General features: G+C 44.1%; 2 long non-coding RNA genes across 3 annotated transcripts; one reads left to right on the top strand and one right to left on the bottom strand.

The window, feature by feature from the left end:
• Positions 1 to 613: 613 nt before the first annotated feature.
• Positions 614 to 16,954, bottom strand: LOC309371267. 2 transcript variants are annotated; one of them, XR_014168991.1, is made up of 5 exons: positions 16,794 to 16,954; positions 11,654 to 11,782; positions 2,256 to 2,611; positions 1,332 to 1,423; positions 614 to 861 (listed from the first exon to the last, which is right to left on the bottom strand). It is a non-coding gene; the product is annotated as an uncharacterized lncRNA (long non-coding RNA). The 2 variants fall into 2 exon arrangements; XR_014168990.1 differs by having other exon boundaries at positions 614 to 1,423.
• LOC309371262 lies at positions 2,431 to 3,840 on the top strand. The gene is made up of 2 exons (XR_014168984.1): positions 2,431 to 2,537; positions 3,213 to 3,840. It is a non-coding gene; the product is annotated as an uncharacterized lncRNA (long non-coding RNA).
• Positions 16,955 to 17,217: the final 263 nt, after the last annotated feature.

The following is a 17,217-nucleotide window of genomic DNA, read 5'->3' as shown; positions in this document are numbered from 1 at the left end:
GAACGAGGCAGAGGGCCTTCTCAGCAGTGGCACGCTCCCTTCAGATGTCAAGGAGATTAATAATAATAATAATAATAATAATAATAAAAAAAATTTATTATTTATACCCCGCCCATCTGGCTGAGTTTCCCCAGGCACTCTGGGAGGCTCCCAATCAGTGTTAAAAACAGTACAGCATTACATATTAAAAACTTCCCTGAACAGGGCTGCCTTAAGATGTCTTCTGAATGTCAGGTAATTCTTTATCTCTTTGACATCTGATGGGAGGGCGTTCCACAGGGCGGGCGCCACTACCGAGAAGGCCCTCTGTCTGGTTCCCTGTAGCCTCACTTCTCGCAATGAGGGAACTGCCAGAAGGCCCTCGGCGCTGGATCTCAGTGTCTGAGCTGAACGATGGGGGTGGAGACGCTCCTTCAGGTATACAGGACCGAGGCCGTTTAGGGCTTTAAAGGTCAGCACCAACACTTTGAATCGTGCTCGGAAACGTACTGGGAGCCAGTGCAGATCTCTCAGAACCGGTGTTATGTGGTCCCGGCGGAACTACACAACTTTTAGAAGACATCTGAAGGCAGCCCTTTATCAGGAAGTTTTTAATGTTTGACAAGTTATTATGTTGCATCACCTGCCTCTGCTGGCACCACTGCCACACGGCTCGCTGCAGAGCCTTGGCACTGATTTCCAGCGCGACCTCCCAAGATCTCATCAAAATCTCACAAGATGTCTCTGTGATATCTCATGAGCTCTTAGCAGATATCAGTGCTGATTCTAGCACCACTTCTCTAGTGGCAGTGGAGCAGGTGGGAGCCCATGGGGGCCTGAGGCAGCTGCTTCTCCATGCCTCATCATTGGGCCAGCCCTCTCCTATACAGAGGGAAGACAAGACCACAACAGCGTGAGATGGTTGTATTAAAAATGCCTGTCCTTTTGCAGTTTATTAGGAACTCTTTCTACTCATCCTTTTTTCAAACAAAGCTTATTTCCTTCTGCTAATCCATAGCTTTAAATTGGCAAAAGTTCAGTGAAAAACTGAAATGGCTCAGCAAATCTAAACCTCTGTTTTATTCTTTTCATTTGAAGTCATTACTTCAGCTACCATAAAACATAAAAGATTGCTTACTCACCTTTGTCATTATCATTATCATTATTATTAAAATTTGTATATCACCCTTCAGCCAAAGATAACAATGTAAAAAGACAAAATGGACACTGTAGCAATAGTTATGAAAGGCACTCTTTCATTAAGTTCTGCTACAGGGATGAAAGCTTTGACAAGATTTGTCTTCAGACGGCATGAGTGGTATTCAACTACATTTTACACAAAGTTGACCTACTAATATTTATGAAGGTAACTTATTTAGGTTCCTTAGTTTCAGTAGGTCTATTCGGAATGAGGCTTAGTTGAACACCGCCCTCTATGTACTGCCTGTCAACAAAGAGAAGGAAGCAGACATTTAAATACAGATGTGAGGAAGAATAGCGGGAGAAAGGTAAAAATTCATTAATACTAATATCAATAGTATTCTATTATATTACAATGTTCACTGCTTCAGGCAAGCAGCATCAGCATGAGGTCATAATGGCCAGCCTCTCTTCCCTTCAGACTGCCAGCATCAACAGCATTAGGTTATAAAGGCCAGTCTCTCTCCTTCATGCATGAAACATGAACATGAGGACACAAAGGCCATTCTCCTTCAGGCAGGCAGCATCAGCATGAGGTCACCATGGCTGGTCTCCCTTCTTTAGGCAGAAGGCACCAGAATAAGGTCACAATGGCCTGTCTGTTTCCTTCAGACGGGCAGCACCAGCCTGTCACAATTACCAGTCTCTCTCTCTTAGGAAAGCATCAGAATGGTCTGACCTTCTGGTTAGCAACCTCACAAGTAGCTCACAATGACACGGGTGGCGCTGTGGTCTAAACCACTGAGCTTCTTGGGCTTGCCAATCAGAAGGTTGGAGGTTCGAATTCCCACAATGGGGTGAGCTCCCATTGCTCTGTCCCAGCTCCTTCCAACCTAGCAGTTTGAAAGCATGCCAGTGCAAGTAGATAAATAGGTACCATAGCGGTGGGAAAGTAAACGTGTTTCCTTGCGCTCTTGCTTCCATTTTGGCAGAAGCGGTTTAGTCCTGCTGGCTGCATGACCCAGAAAGCTGTCTGTGGACAAACACCGGCTCCCTCAGCCTGAAAGCGAGATGAGCGCCACAACCCTATAGTCACCTTTGACTGGACTTAACCGTCCACAGGTCCTTTACCTTACCTTTTACCTTCACAAGTAGGTCACAATGGCCAGTCTCTCCATCAAGCAGGCAGCTTCAGGATGAGGTCACAATGGCCAGTCTCTCCTTCAAGCAGGCAGCTTCAGGATGAGGTCACAATGGCCAGTCTCTCCTTCAAGGAGGCAGCTTCAGGATGAGGTCACAATGGTCAGTCTCTCTCCCTCCCTCAGGCTGTCAATTGGGCAGGTGGCATCAGCAGACAACAGTTTCTCACTGGGGCAGGTGGAAGCAGGAGTGTGTGGACACAGTTTGTTCTATTTTAGGTGAGCATAGCCTCTTATTCTCCTACTTGATTGTGCCTATCATTTGAGTCAGCAGCAGTGTGCAGTCAGAGCAGCTGCTGGCAAGGAGAAAGGGAAAGTTGATAGGCAGGTAGTACCCCAACCATTACCATAGTGTTCTTCAACCATGGGTCCATGGATGTTGTTGGACTACAACTTCCATCATCCCTGAACATTAGCTAATCTGGTTGGGGATTATGAGAGTTGAAGTCCAACATCAGGGTACACAAAGTGTACACTTCCTCAAAAGTACTTCAGGAAATTAATACATCCGTTCAAGTTCTTTGACATAACGATAGGGGCTTGAAAAAAAGCAACTGACTTCATGTCGCAGTCATGAAACTTGTCAAGATTGACATTTTCTGGTTTTTCATATAATCTGATATATTTCTCTCCCCGCCCCCAACTACAATTTAATCATTTGGCATTTATTCTCAGGGGAAGTGTAGATGTGGATCAAAAACAGTTTTTAAATTAATATTTGTAAATGCATTCATTGATTTTTGAACTCTCTGTTTTCTGTTTTAAAAAGAAAAGCTGGGTAGTGCTGTTCTTTTATCATATGAGAGTTTATTGTTTGATCTAGTTTTTGATATTTACCTGGAGCTCTTTTCATATTTTATTGATGTTTGCTACATTGAATAATCCTTGGACTAGAATAAAAGAAGAAGAAGAAGAAGAGGAAGAAGAAAGATTGAATTCATTTCAAATGTGGACACATTGCCTGTGCTTGGCACAGTCCTTTGTTCCCCCTCGCCTTCTGAGGTAGTATTACAGGAAATGGGTGGGCCAACCACGTTTCCTATACATCCATCTATCCGTATGTCGTGGAAGTTGCTTGTAATCTAGACAGAGACTAACAACAGAGAAAGATGACAGGCTGGGCATATATAGACCTCTCATTTCTGATAATGCCCTTAAGCTCTGCCTGCATACACATCCAGAAGCTCATGGAGGGAGAGAGAGAGAGGGGGGGGAGGCAGTGAATCCGTGTTCTATGAACAGAGTGGTCTTATGTCCTACTCTGCAGAGGGCACTTCTCTGTTTTGGAGGACTCTTTTGAAGAGTCCTCCATTTGAAGGTGTCCTCTGTTAGGGCTGAGAAGAATTTTCTCCTTGAGCCATTTTGAGGCTCTATGTTCATATCGCCAAGGTTTATTGCCATTGGCTAATCTCAAAGCGGAAGATACCAAAAAGGATGTCCCCATCTGGCAAAACTGTCTTTAAGAACAGACTAAGGCTGGTTCTTCACGGCAGAGGCTGCCCGGTCTGCTTTCACTTTAAAATCCCTGGAAGTTATTGATTATTGTCCCCTCCTTCCTTTTCATTTATCTTCATTTATAACAATTTAGAATGCCATTGTTATTATATGCGTAATTGGCATCTCCTGATAAAAATAGGTCAGATCGGAGGATTTTCAAATTTGCTGACTATTAACATTGGTTCAGGGAGTGCTGTGCATAATGGCTATAGTATATAAAATCAATAAATAATTACAGCATAATGGGCCTGCCTTTTTAATGGCTTAAATTATAAGCACGGGTTTGCAATGTGCACTCATGTCTTAAGGACAGTGGTCCCCCCCCTCCTTCTGGCTCCAGCTGGGCCTTTGAAGGGCAAAAAGAGGGATGAATAATGTATCCCAATTTGGGAACTGTCATATGCAGCAAGCCACCAATGGCATATACCAGATGACCTCAAAGCTCTTGACTCTGCGATGAAGATGGGCCGTGGTGTCTCTAGGACTTGAAAGGCATCATGGTGTAATGGTTAAACAGGGCATACATTGGAAGGTTGGTGTCACACTCAGAAGCACTTCCTACTTCCCCATAGCTCAACAGATACAAGAAACTAGTCCCTGGGTTCTTGTCATACTCTAGCATGGTGTGTCCAATTAACAGAACCCAGATAGAAATGAGCTTTGTTCTCAATAGCTCCCACTTAAGTTCTATGGAACAAGGTAAAAGAGTTCCAGTGTGGTCAATAGACTGAGGAGTAGAGCAAAACTTAAATACCCAACAGTCCAGGCCGTGAAGTCACCATAAGCAGGGAGCAAATTTAGCCCTTCATAGGAATGGGGAATTGGTAGGTGTGGTGTTTGCCCATTTGTTTGAAAATGTCTGTACGGGGGGGGGGGAGAGAAAGGGTTAAAAATATAGACCAATAGGAAAGTCGGAGGCGGAGCCTACCCGTTTATAAAAGGGCTTAGCCTGAGGCTTGAGTGTGGTTGGTTGGTTTTAGTGGGTTGGTTGGTTGGGAAAGGCAGTTGGGAAAGCAGTTGGCAGGCAGTTGGAAATAGAGAGACAGTTAGTGCAATGGGTTCTTGTGTGAGGGGAGGTAGAAGAGATAGAGACAGGATGAAAGAAGACTAAGAAGGTAATGAGTAACGCTTGGAATGCAGTTAAAGTCTGCAATAAACTACACTCTTCTTTGTTAACTTGAGAACCTGACTGAGACTAAGTGATTTACCGGGGGGACCTGGTTGGTGGCAGCGGATTAGTGGTGTATGGGTCAATAGTCCGTGAGATGACCGGGGGCTCCGTATGAATGCCACAGTAGGTATCCAGTTATTATAAGACTATAGTTTCCATTAACCATGACCATTGACTATGCTGGCTGAGGCTGATGGGAGTTGGATCCCAACAACATCTGGAATACCACAGGTTACCCACTCTTAAGCCACACCACACTTGCATCAAACATTGAGTAACACACCAGAGGGCCCATCACTACCACAGGGTTTTGGTAATATGACAAAGTTGCTTGTTTTAAACAGTTTTGGATTTTGCAAAAGAAAAAAAGAAAATAAATATATTCCTGCCCACCTCACATTCATCACAGGCAATTTGTTATTATCAGATAATGACATCTTTTAAGCAAAATAATAGTGTCTCACAGTCAGGCAGTAAGCAAGCCGCATAAGGAAACTGTTCATTATGAAGCTCTGCGGCTAGTATATTACATGAACAAAACACTGGAATTCTTCACTTCAGTCTGAAAAGCACAAAATCCTCAGTGATCTGAGTGGGGCTGGAGTCCATGTGAAACATCTACCATATGTAACACGTGTCCCCCCCCCCCAACAATTACCTAGGGAAATATAGATATAGATATATACTCTGTGTGTGTGTGTGTGTGTGTGTAGTCAGTATACCATGCAGAATATAGGTGCAAAGTTGCTCAGGTTGGTATCATAGCAACAAAACCAATATTCTAGCACCCTAATTTGCATATATGGTGTGGGGGTGGAGTAGTCTCTATTCTTAGATTCAGATTTAGTAGATACCAGCAATTGATCATGTGTCAAGGGTGCTTCCAACCCTTTATTGTAAACAAAAAAAGAACACCATCACTTCTGCAGTTCTGGATACCTGCACACACCGACCTAGCATCTAGGCAGCTGCTCCCAGGTCCACAATCTATGGAGCAGTTGCAGCAACTGGGGACCACTCCCCCTCCACCATTTTATGTACCTTCCCCTGACAGGCTGCATGCACCTAGCCAGAGACTATGCCTGTGTAGAAGCTACCCCTGCTCTTCCTGCTTCAGTTCTCTCCTGGTTCTGGGAGACAGTGGTGCAGAAGAAGGTGGGGAAGCACCCAGCCTTTCACTTGCCTGTCCTGCCTCTTCCTCCAGTTCTGAAGCCCACCCCCCGCCTCTGATTCTTGCCTCCTGTCTTGTACAGGCCCCCACAAACCACGGTCCCCCTCTCCCGAGTCAGCCCACTTCCAGAAGTGCACACTCGCCAGCGTTCTGCCAGTCCCTGATGTCATGAAGGAAACAGGCTCTGTATGCATTTAAACCTTATGTTACACATTGGCATGTGTTGATTCATTTCAATATATGCAACTGTAAAGTTGCCAGGACATATTCCCTCTCCTTTTCCATGAAATGCTTCCCTTACGCATCTCTAGCCATTGATCTCCTCCTTGCAGATCCAGTAATAGGGCACCCTATCCACAGCAATTCCAGCAATGAAGTTACCTTAAGGCATGGGTAGGCAAACTAAGGCCCAGGGCCAGGATCTGGCCCAATCACCTTCCAAATCTGGCCCGCGGATGGTCCGGGAATCAGCGTGTTTTTACATGAGTAGACTGTGTGCTTTTATTTGTGGGGCATAGGAATTCATACATTTTTTTCCTCCAAAATATAGTCCAGCCCCCCACAAAATCTGAGGGACAGTGGACCAGCCCCCTGCTGAAAATGTTTGCTGCCCCCTGCAAGGTGTTATGCCAAACAGGGAATAGTAGGAAACATGAGGGTGTGCACACAAGGCCTTCCTCAATTTCCCCCTGCATGCCAGGCTCTGTGTTGAATTGAGAAGGTCCACAGGAGGCCCTAAAATGAGCTCATCTGGAAACAACTGGAAAATTCTGCCTGACTCTGACTATCTGAGTTCCCGGTTGTGTTGATGCTTCTAAGCATATCCCTCTGAATACCTGGCACAGAGAATGCCAAAGATAGAGTGCCTGGGGTCTGATATCACCCCACATGCTGAACATTATCTTTTTAACAAGCAAACCAACCAATATGGCTGCTAATCACACAATCTGAATAATGACTAAGGGCCCCTCAGACATCTTTTTTATTATTTTTGTGCATGATTATATCTGCTCATGGGATGCAGGTGGCGCTGTGGGTTAAACCACAGAGCCTAGGGCTTGCCGATCAGAAGGTCGACGGCTCGAATCCCTGTGACGGGGTGAGCTCCCTTTGCTTGGTCCCTGCTCCTGCCCACCTAGCAGTTCGAAAGCACATCAAAGTGCAAGTAGATAAATAGGTACCGCTCTGGCGAGAAGGTAAACAGCATTTCCGTGCGCTGCTCTGGTTCGCCAGAAGCGGCTTAATCATGCTGGCCACATGACCCAGAAGCTGTACACCGGCTCCCTCGGCCAATAAAGCGAGATGAGCACCACAACCCCAGAGTTGTCTGTGACTGGAACTAATGGTCAGGGGTACCTTTACCTTTACCTATATCTGCTCATGAGTGTATATGGGCAGTTATACATGATCTCATTTTTAATACTGTTTATATCTGCAAAAGTTTTGGGTCAGACACACTGCTTTGTTTCCAGCTGGTGCTTGTTGCATAGCTTCCTGTCGAAAGCCTGTATTTTTTCTGCCACAGATCTTCCGGGGCACAGGGGTTGTCCCACTTTCTTTGTGCTATAGTGCAAGAGTGCCCCTCTGGATGGCAGTAACACAGAAACGTTGGGAAAGCATCACAGAACAACTAAGGAAGCAGAACACGGTGCGGACAGTTCAGTATAAATCTGCCATCAATTCATCAATGGCATGTTACAGGATACACCCATATAATAAACACCAGTCTGGAGTGGCCTGAGGGTAAGGTCATTTTGCATGCAGAACATACAGGTATGTCCTGCAATTCCACTCCAGACCCTTCCCATGTGGCTTAAAGAAATTTTGAAATGGGGCTCTTCCGGCAAGTAAACTATTAAATTGATATCCCCCAGGAAAACTCTGTCTGTCTTTCTGCCCCTTTTAATGGCTCTGTTTTACTGATGCATGTGTGTTTTGGAGTGACAATAACCTGCATAATACTCAGGCATTAGGTGAGAAAACATAAACACAACTCACACTGTTTTGTTTTGCTGAAAAGCTGGGATGGCTGCCAGGGATTGCTGCACTTTCTATTAAGTAGCACAGCAGAGTCTTGCCTAGTTATCAAATGGAAGTGGTCTGTTTCAAGGAGACATTTCTAGCTGTGCTTCCCTTGTGCTTCCTGTGTGACTGTGTGTGGAGGGGGTGCTGCTCTCCAGCTTGGGAGTGCTGATTCCCCAAGTGGAGAAGCTTTAAAGAGTAAGATCTCTAACCCAGCCCTTTTAAACTGTTTTAAGATGGAGACATTAGATGGACTTAGGGCATGGGGACCTGTGGTCCTCCAGATGTTGGATTCCATCAGCTCCAGCCAGAGTGGCCTATGGTCAAGGGTGATGGATGCTGTAATCCAACAGCATTTGGAGTGTCACACACCTGCTGGCTCCACCCACTCACTTAATATGTGCCAAAAGGCACCAGAACTCAGGCTAGGAGTCATGTAATACTCAGTAAAAACACTTGGAATACAGTGAAGAAAAAAATATGATCATCATGGATACTGTACAGCTAATTTAAAACATATGTACATCATTGCTCTTTGTTGTTCTTATTGATGTGATGTTTTTATGGAACAAAATTTGAATACACTATATCAATGCCAGCACTGAATCCTGGAATAGATGAAGAAAAGTAGGAGAACACTGCTGCCCTTTGACATTTTCCACCTGAGGCATCAGCCTTAGTCTGTCTAATGGTAGGGCTGGCTCACCACATCCAAATCTCTCCTCACCATGGTAAGGATGGTAATGAGGCTTACTTCCAGGAAAGCATGCATAAAATTGCAGCCTTAATGCCTCCATGGAGGATTAGAGAGCCTCTAAAGAGTACACGGTGCTGTGAAATTAGCTTCATCTGTGCCCACCTTCCATGTTTTAATTACGTTTGTGAAATCTCAGCGACACATTTCAGAATTCTGCGGAATGTAAAGCAGTTTATGGCTGGCAGGTGTGTCTAGTTTGCATGCACCAGATAGTTGGTCTGTGAACAATTTGCCAACTCTATTTAGTAATTTTTTGAAATTTAAATAACATGCTATCATCTTTGAATATCTGGGGAAACCCCATGGAATCAGAAGAGCTGGGAACACAATTGCAGGGAGGTCTGAAGAAAGAAAGCAGGAAGCGTCAGGGCTGGTGATCTGACAGCCAGCAGGAGCAAGCGCTTCGACAGCAACCTGTACTTTAGCAACAGGTTGCAAGACAGAGTCAATAATTTCATAGGACCCTATAGCTGATAGTTGTGATATGACTCTGGCTATCTCTAGTAGTAGTGCTACAGCAAAGCAAGGAGGAGGGCAGTAATACTCTTACCTAGTAAGCTACCCACACTGATGCAGAAAATAAAGTGCATTCATTCATTCATTAGTAATTGGAGAAAGGCTATAGCTCAGTGGTAGAACACATACTTTGCATTAAAAAAGCTCATGTCCAATCTTTTGTCTTTCCAGGTAAGCCTTGAAGAGACCCCTGTTTGAAGCCCTGGAGGGTTTTTGCCACCCAGTGTCAACAATACTGAGATAGATGGAACAATGGATTGACTAAGGCTATGTTCCAGTGTGCATGGCATACTACAGAGCACAAGATGGCAAGTATCTGTCCTGAGGGAGCTTGCACAGAGACCAAATGGTCAAATGGACCCCCCCATATATGTTAACTGATAGTGGCTGAGGAATTTTGTATCTTACCTGCTGATGCCCAGTGAATGGTCCGCATGTGTTTGGTACTATTGTGCAGACTCTTAACAGATTTAGCCTGAGGTGGATCCTGACCATTAGGAGCACCTTGTGAGTTGCATTGGGCTTTCCAAAGGAAATGTTGGCTATAAAAAGTGCTTGATCTGTTTGCCTTTTGAGCATTGTGTTCTTATTTTTAACATACAAATGTGTTAGATGAACTTATTAACACAGTTAGCATGATGACGTCTACTCATATACTATCAATTTTGTAAGCTGCTGGGTAGCCCAGCTTCGGGGTTTCACTCCCGAAATGAAAATAATTGAATTTCTCTCTTGACTACCCAATAAGAAGAAGCTGGATAAATGAGTGCTGTGAAAACATGTTATCTAAGTACAGGGGGCTTTCAGATCCTGCAGAATGTACTCTCTTGCAAAAGTAATTGAAGGAAAATAAATTAGAAAAGCAGACAAGGGAGGCTTAGGCAATCTTAAGCAAAGTAATGATTCATATACTTAATGGACAAGCGCCTTGTTGTGCTACTGTCAACAGTATATATGTGTACGTTCTAAAGCCACAAAGATGATACGTATAACTGGACGTCATCGCGTCTAAAGAACAGCATCGATCAACATTAGTATTTTGACTATAATATTATAAATCTAGAAGCAAGTTCAATCCCGCCACATCACAAAATTGGCATCACCTATCTGTATGGAGTATATGCTTTTGAGTAATGTGAAGCAGGGCTAGCTGCAGGTGTGAAGGGCGGTTGGCTAAGGGACCTCTGATGAGACTCATCATAGCAGGCTTACATGGTAATTCTGGGCATAGCAGCAGTTTGCTATGCACCAGCCACCATTTTAATTTCCAATAGTGCCCTCAAATGTGGCAACACTTTGGGCCTTGTGGGAAATGAAAAGGGCAACCATGATAATTTCCTACAGTGAGGTGGATTGATGCAATACCAGCGGCACTGCAGAAAATTAAAATAGTGGCTGGGCAGGCAGCACTGATTAGACAGCTCAGGGCAAGACTCAGCAGTTGGTCTTGCTGGGACCTCAGCAGTTGCTTGATGACGATGCATGTTAATGTTGAGCCTAGTATGAGGCAAGTGGCAGAGCAGGCCTACCATGTAGCACATTGAAGCATTGTGCTTCAGGCAGCATGGGGGGCATGAATGCAAAAAAGAACAGACTGGTATCTGAATAACAGAGCACAAGGCTTTGTAACATGTGGGCCCTACCATAAGACAGTCACCACTTGGGGCTCTGCTTCAGGCAGAGCTTTCTGAATGACCCCTCAATGAGAAGAACAGTAGAGGGTCATCCTTGGGTTTCATAGAACATGCCTGAGATAGCAATACTACAAAAGGAAGCAGGAAGTCAACACCAGTGCCACTGTGTCTTTTCTTCACAGCAGAATTGTGAGCAAAATGTCAAGTTCTACATAGGAAGCCTCCATCCATTTGCCTTCCCTGCTCTGAGGGCTTTCCAACTTTAAGGTCCAGGTAGTGCAATGAAGTAGGTCCCAGGTTATGACCATGAGAATCCTGGTCTGGAGCATTCCCCTTCCCTTTTTTCTGTTTCAGGTGAGGACTTTGTTAAATTGGTAAGGACAAAATTGTGTGTGTATGTGTGTGTGTCCCACCACCATTTCTTATTTTCACAATAATTCATTTGGATACAGTTGCTGTTTTATGGATCTTCTCAATAGGTAACTCAGTATTCCATCAAACAAACAGGGAGCAAACTGTTGCAAACACAAGAGAGACACAATCTGCCCACCTAACATTTAAGCCTACCTTCAATGTAAACTTGCTTTTCAGAGACAAAAGTGGGGAGTCTCAGGATGCTGTATTTTCAGAATACTAGTACATATCACACTTGCAGACATTTGTGGGATGCACTGAGCTCTGGCTGGCTTCCTAATTCTAAAAAAAATCCACTGAGGGGCAAACTACATGTTACACAGAGTATCATGGATTTTCTTTTCTTTTAATGAGAAGCATCTATAATAAGAAGTGAGGAGGTTATGCCTCAGCTGATGATGAGGATATTCCTCACTTTCCCGCCTAATTGATGGTGGTTTCTCACAAAATGGCACCATCCCATGTCACTTCTCCCACATGCATAAACACCCCCCATGGGGGAGGGGATGCACATTCCTATATGCCTGTATAGAGAATAAATAGGATCAATGCCCTATTCCAAGCTAAAAACAACGACAACAACCCTCTCCACCGACAGCTTCAGCTTGCTTGCCAACCTTTCTTTTTTCTTCTAATGCTAATGTCTCCCTGTTATCTATTCCGAAGAAATCCACACTGTCTCTGACTGCCTTTTTGCTAGATTGTTTCCCTTCGATAATTCAGCCTCCACCATGTCATGAGTTTGGAATCCAAGATTCCTTCTGCCCCCGAAGTCTAGATTACGAGGTGAGCTATAGGTCTGGGTGTTAGAAAGGTATTTCTCTCTCCAGCCAGAAGCAAAACATTTCTAAATTGATGTGAAGAGGTAAAAAAAAAAAAAAACACCAAAAAAAGCAGTATTTTTCTGATTCATTATCACTGGCACACTAAGATTTTCATTGTAACGTAATATGTATAAGGACCCTAACAACGGTATGTTCTTATTTTTGCCATCAACATGTTTTGCAAGCAATGATTTTCTTAGGAAACAAAACACTCCCTCAAAGAAACAGGATGCTATGCATTATAGAAATGTCTCCTAAATTTGCTTGTTTTATGTTTAAATGCCTTCTTTAAAGAAAAGTATAGCTCAAAGAATGTGCATGTTGGGTGTGTTTTTTTAATAGATAAAAAAAATTCAATACATTTGTGTGTGTTTTTCTTGCACCCATGGACTGAACTCTCCCTGTTACAGCAACAGTTTTCCATTGTCCTGTAAGCATTGTTCCTACCCACCAGCATGCATGCCTATTCCCCAGTGAAAGCAACCAAGGAAGGTTATTATAATGTATGCCAAATCATTATTCAAAATGTTGCAGATAATTTCCCCATCATTTTCGTGTTCCTATGGCAGCATGGCGCAATCTCTCTCCTCCTACATAAGGCTCTGTAGAACAAGAAAAAGATTGCTGTAATCCTTTTCTTCCCATGACACCCGAGAACTGTAATCTTCTTGCTATGTTAGTGGCAAATTCCTATCTGTTAATGTCAAGCCTGACTTTACAAGGAAAAGTTCCTGCAAGCCTTCATTGTATTGGTAAATAGCTATGGGAGGTTGAAAAAAGTGGGGGCAGCCCAAAGCAAGGCTGAAGATTGAATCCAAAGCTATAATTCAGTTGTGAGTTTGACATGCCCTTTTACGTGGGGATTTTAATTGAATTATGGCCTGTTATACCATTGCATTTAAGGGTATTCATGCACAAATTTAAGGAATATGGAAATGCACTACATAGAAAGCTGCTTTATACTGATCCTGATCATTGATCTAGTCGTAATCCAAAATATCTGGAAGATACTGTATAACAACAACAACAACAACAACAACAACAACAACAATGGGATATTCAAATAGCCAGCATAACTTTAGATCAGCCTCAACACAATGGTCAGATGTTATTATTTTATTTAAATGGCACAACTTAATCCTTTCCCACCCTAAAGTCTCAGCAGCGGTAACAAAAGTAAATGAGTGTTGTTTGGAGAAGACCAACAACATATTTTTTTATAGCATTATCCAGTGTGTTTTTTTTTCTTTAAAAAAATGTTTAGGGGTACTCTCATTTTCCTACTCATATTGAAATATTGCCCCTCAATGAGACCAAACTTAGACTCACAAAATGTTTAGGGGTATGTGTACCCCTGTGTACACCCCCCCCCCAAAAAAACGCCCTGGCATTATCTTCTCCTCTCCTCAACCTTTTCTATTTTAAAGGAGGCAAGGAGAAGGTTTATGACAGGATATTACCGGAGGAAATGTGTGTGAAACAGACATCTTGATATGGAATTTTCTGCCTAAGGTACATTTTGTTCTTGAATGGCTCCTGTGTGGTATTACCTAGATCTCACTCTCTGTCTCCATTCTATTTCTCTGTTGCCCCCTTCTATTTTAAGATGATAAAGAAAATGTGCAAGATCATTAGATTAACGCAAAGATACGGATGAGTTGGCTTTAGAGGCAGAGAAGTTAGGGAAAACAATGTCCCTATAGCAACCATAACTCAGCCATGGGGCACCTAGAATGTCTTTTGGTACTGCACAGGATGTTAATTTCATAGCTCTGTCCTACATTGTAGAGTGTGACCAAGATGCTCTGGGGCTTAGGCTGATAAAAGAGTAGACTTGAATGGCCTGACTTCAGAATGAACTGCGTCAATAAAATAATGAAAATGGAAATCCACACGCACAACAGCTCTGTCAGATACAAACGAGTGGGGCAAAGATTCTAAAATTTATTTGCAGAGCAATCTGAACCTCTGATCTGCTGTAGCAGACAGAGTTGGGATGCTGCAGAGGTGCCCCTCCCTCTGTCCCTGCTAAATTTCACCTGTGTGGACCTCCACCACTGTGAAGATCACAGTTGCATCCACCAAAAGTGTGGGTGGAAGTTAATTCCTGAGGAAACCCTTGAATGAGCAAGGGGAGAGGAAAGGGATGCAGCTGGACAAGCCAAGGTTCCGCTGGATGCTAAGGCAGCCCAGCTACTAGTGATGGATCCAATCTGGACCTCTCCCTTGTGCTAGAGTGAACAACAAAAAATGGGACAGAACCACCCCACCCCATTCACTGTGGGCAGTGCAAACAGCAGGGCTTCGGATTTACTCTGCTACTCTGTTCAGCCCTGCACTTTCCTAACTTTACCCCACATGACTTGGTTGAAGAACGGCATTGCAAATTCAGAGAAGTGCCGATTTTGCAGGATGGTTGCATTTTGAGTTTGCTTATTGTTTCAGGTAGTATAAATTGGGTAAGTTCAGTGTAGACTGAATCAAATTCATGCCCCATCCCTACCTGTTAATTGGTGTAGCCTTTTACCTAGTATCTAGGGCACACAACATATTCAGCAATATCATTTTAGGGGTATCTTTGACAAAAACGATTCATGGGTGCACATCATGATTATAAGAGGAACTCAATGGGTGGGTGGGTGGGTGGGGGAATGGGTGCAGCCATAACTGCAATTTACATTCACAAGCTCACAAGAGTTCCAGTGAACTCAGCAAGTAAACAGACAGAAACCAGAGATGAAATGAGGTCCCACCAGCATCCAATCTCATTCATCATGGTTTGTTAACATAACAGAAAACAGACTCTTTTCCATCAGTGGATGAGGATGTATTAGGTTGGAAGGCATGACAAAACATAAAGCTCTTAAACCCCCGCAATCCTTCTTTTATACTGTCAAAGGGAAGGGGGGAAATGCCATTAGGAAAATTCCAGAGCTTTAGGTCTGTCTCGTCTTGTAGAGGTAATGCCTATTGGAAATGGCATTTGCTTGTGCTTCGAGAAGGCTCCATTTGCAGCCATTATAGATTTGTTCCAACAATTATGTCATCACCCAAAGCAGCCACCTTTAAATCCAGAGTAATCTCTGGCAAGGCAAGGTAGGAAATTCTCCTGTGCACGATTGCGAGGACTGTGAGTTAGGAAATGCTCCGCTCACTGTTACAGGCAGCAGAAAAGAAAAAAGGAGCAGACTTTCAGAGGCCTCTTCCGAGAAAGGATACAGGGCTCTGCACCCTTTGTGATGCCTTTAGGAGGAAATAAAGGAATGTGCGCTCAGTTACATCAGTATCAAAAGGAGAGGAGCAAAAAGAGCTGAGGTGACAAATGGGCTGCTTCATTCAGCAGTATACTTCCCAATACTTTGTTCTTCCTCAAAGAGGGAGATGACATATTCCCCTAAACACAAAAGGTATATGTCAGCAGGCAGGCTACACCCGCTGAATACACTTCTCTGAGAGCTCCATTGCTGAAATGTATGGGAAAGGAAGAAAGTATCTTCCGCCCTACCCCACCCCACCCTGTCAGTAATTTATGTAGTACTTGGTTGAGAGACTTCCTCTAGGTGAAAGCTGTTAATTCAGTAGTTGGTGTGATGCTCCTGTGCCAGAGGCTTGCAAAAATAGTGCATTTTGGGTGGTGAGCCACAAAACCATTGTTGCTGGCAGTGTGACATCATCACAAGGCATCATAAACAATTAACTCCTGGAGATGTCTGCAGTAGCCGCAGAAACTACATATCCCAGGCTTCCTCAACCTCTGCCCTCTGGCTGTTTTGAGACTACAATTCCCATCATCCCTGACCACTGGTCCTGCTAGCTAGGGATCATGGGAGTTGTAGGCCAAAAACAGCTTGAGGGCCGAGGTTGAGGAAGCCTGGCTTATCCCTTAGGAAAACCTGTTGGTCAGAAGAAGAAGAAGAGTTTGGATTTGATATCCTGCTTTATCACTACCCGAAGGAGTCTCAAAGTGGCTAACATTCTCCTTTCCCTTCCTTCCCCACAACAAACATTCTGAGGTGAGTGAGGCTGAGAGACTTCAAAGAAGTGTGACTGGCCCAAGGTCACCCAGCAGCTGCATGTGGAGGAGCGGAGACGCGAACCAGGTTCACCAGATTACGAGTCTACCACTCTTAACCACTAAACCACACTGGCTCCCAAGGATATTTGCAGCAGCTGCTTTGTCTAGCTCAGGAGTGGAAAACTCTCTTCATATTCTCTTGTGGCTAACCTGCAAGGAGCCTTATGCAGATAGTAGAAAGAGGGGAATAGTTGTCATGGGTCAGGAGTCAGCTTCACCTGCTGAACAGCAGCCTGAAGGGGGAGAAGGCAGTGTGACTCCAGCTGCAGCTGATCAGCCTTCAAGGAGAGGGAGGAGAAGTTACTCAGGAGAACCAGCTGGCTTCAGCCTTCTTATGCAGAGCTTCCAGCAGCAGTCAGATGTTGGTAACAATGCCTGTGGTTCCCAGCCCTACCTTGCTGCTTCCTGGTTTCTGCCTGGACCCTTGGCTTTGTGATTATTCGGTTGTCTGACTATGCAGATTGCTGTTTGCCCAACCCTAGGAAAGCCCTGACTTCATATGCTGACCCTGCCTACAGGCAAACACACCTCAGAGACTCTTTATCTTCTGTTTGCTTGGCCTCACACTCCACAGAGATCTGCATGCTATTGCTCGGCAATGGGACTATGACAAAAGTGGGCGGAGCAAAGGATGTGACTGTACAGTAAGCTACCTTCTAGCCACACAGAAGTCAGGGCCCTCTCCATCCAGGCAAACCAGAGGCATTATCACAGTTCAATGACATATTCTTAACAAGCGAAAACACATAAGACAAAGAGAAATGTTGGTGAGGGATGCGGCTTAAGGAAAGGGAGTGTGACCTGGGAAGTTTATGTTC

This window comes from Podarcis melisellensis (assembly GCF_964234715.1).
Source record: "Podarcis melisellensis genome assembly, chromosome: 5".
In the NCBI taxonomy this organism is placed as follows: Eukaryota; Metazoa; Chordata; class Lepidosauria; order Squamata; family Lacertidae; genus Podarcis; species Podarcis melisellensis.
Note: the sequence above shows the minus strand (reverse complement) of the source record. Positions and strands in the feature narration are given on the sequence as shown.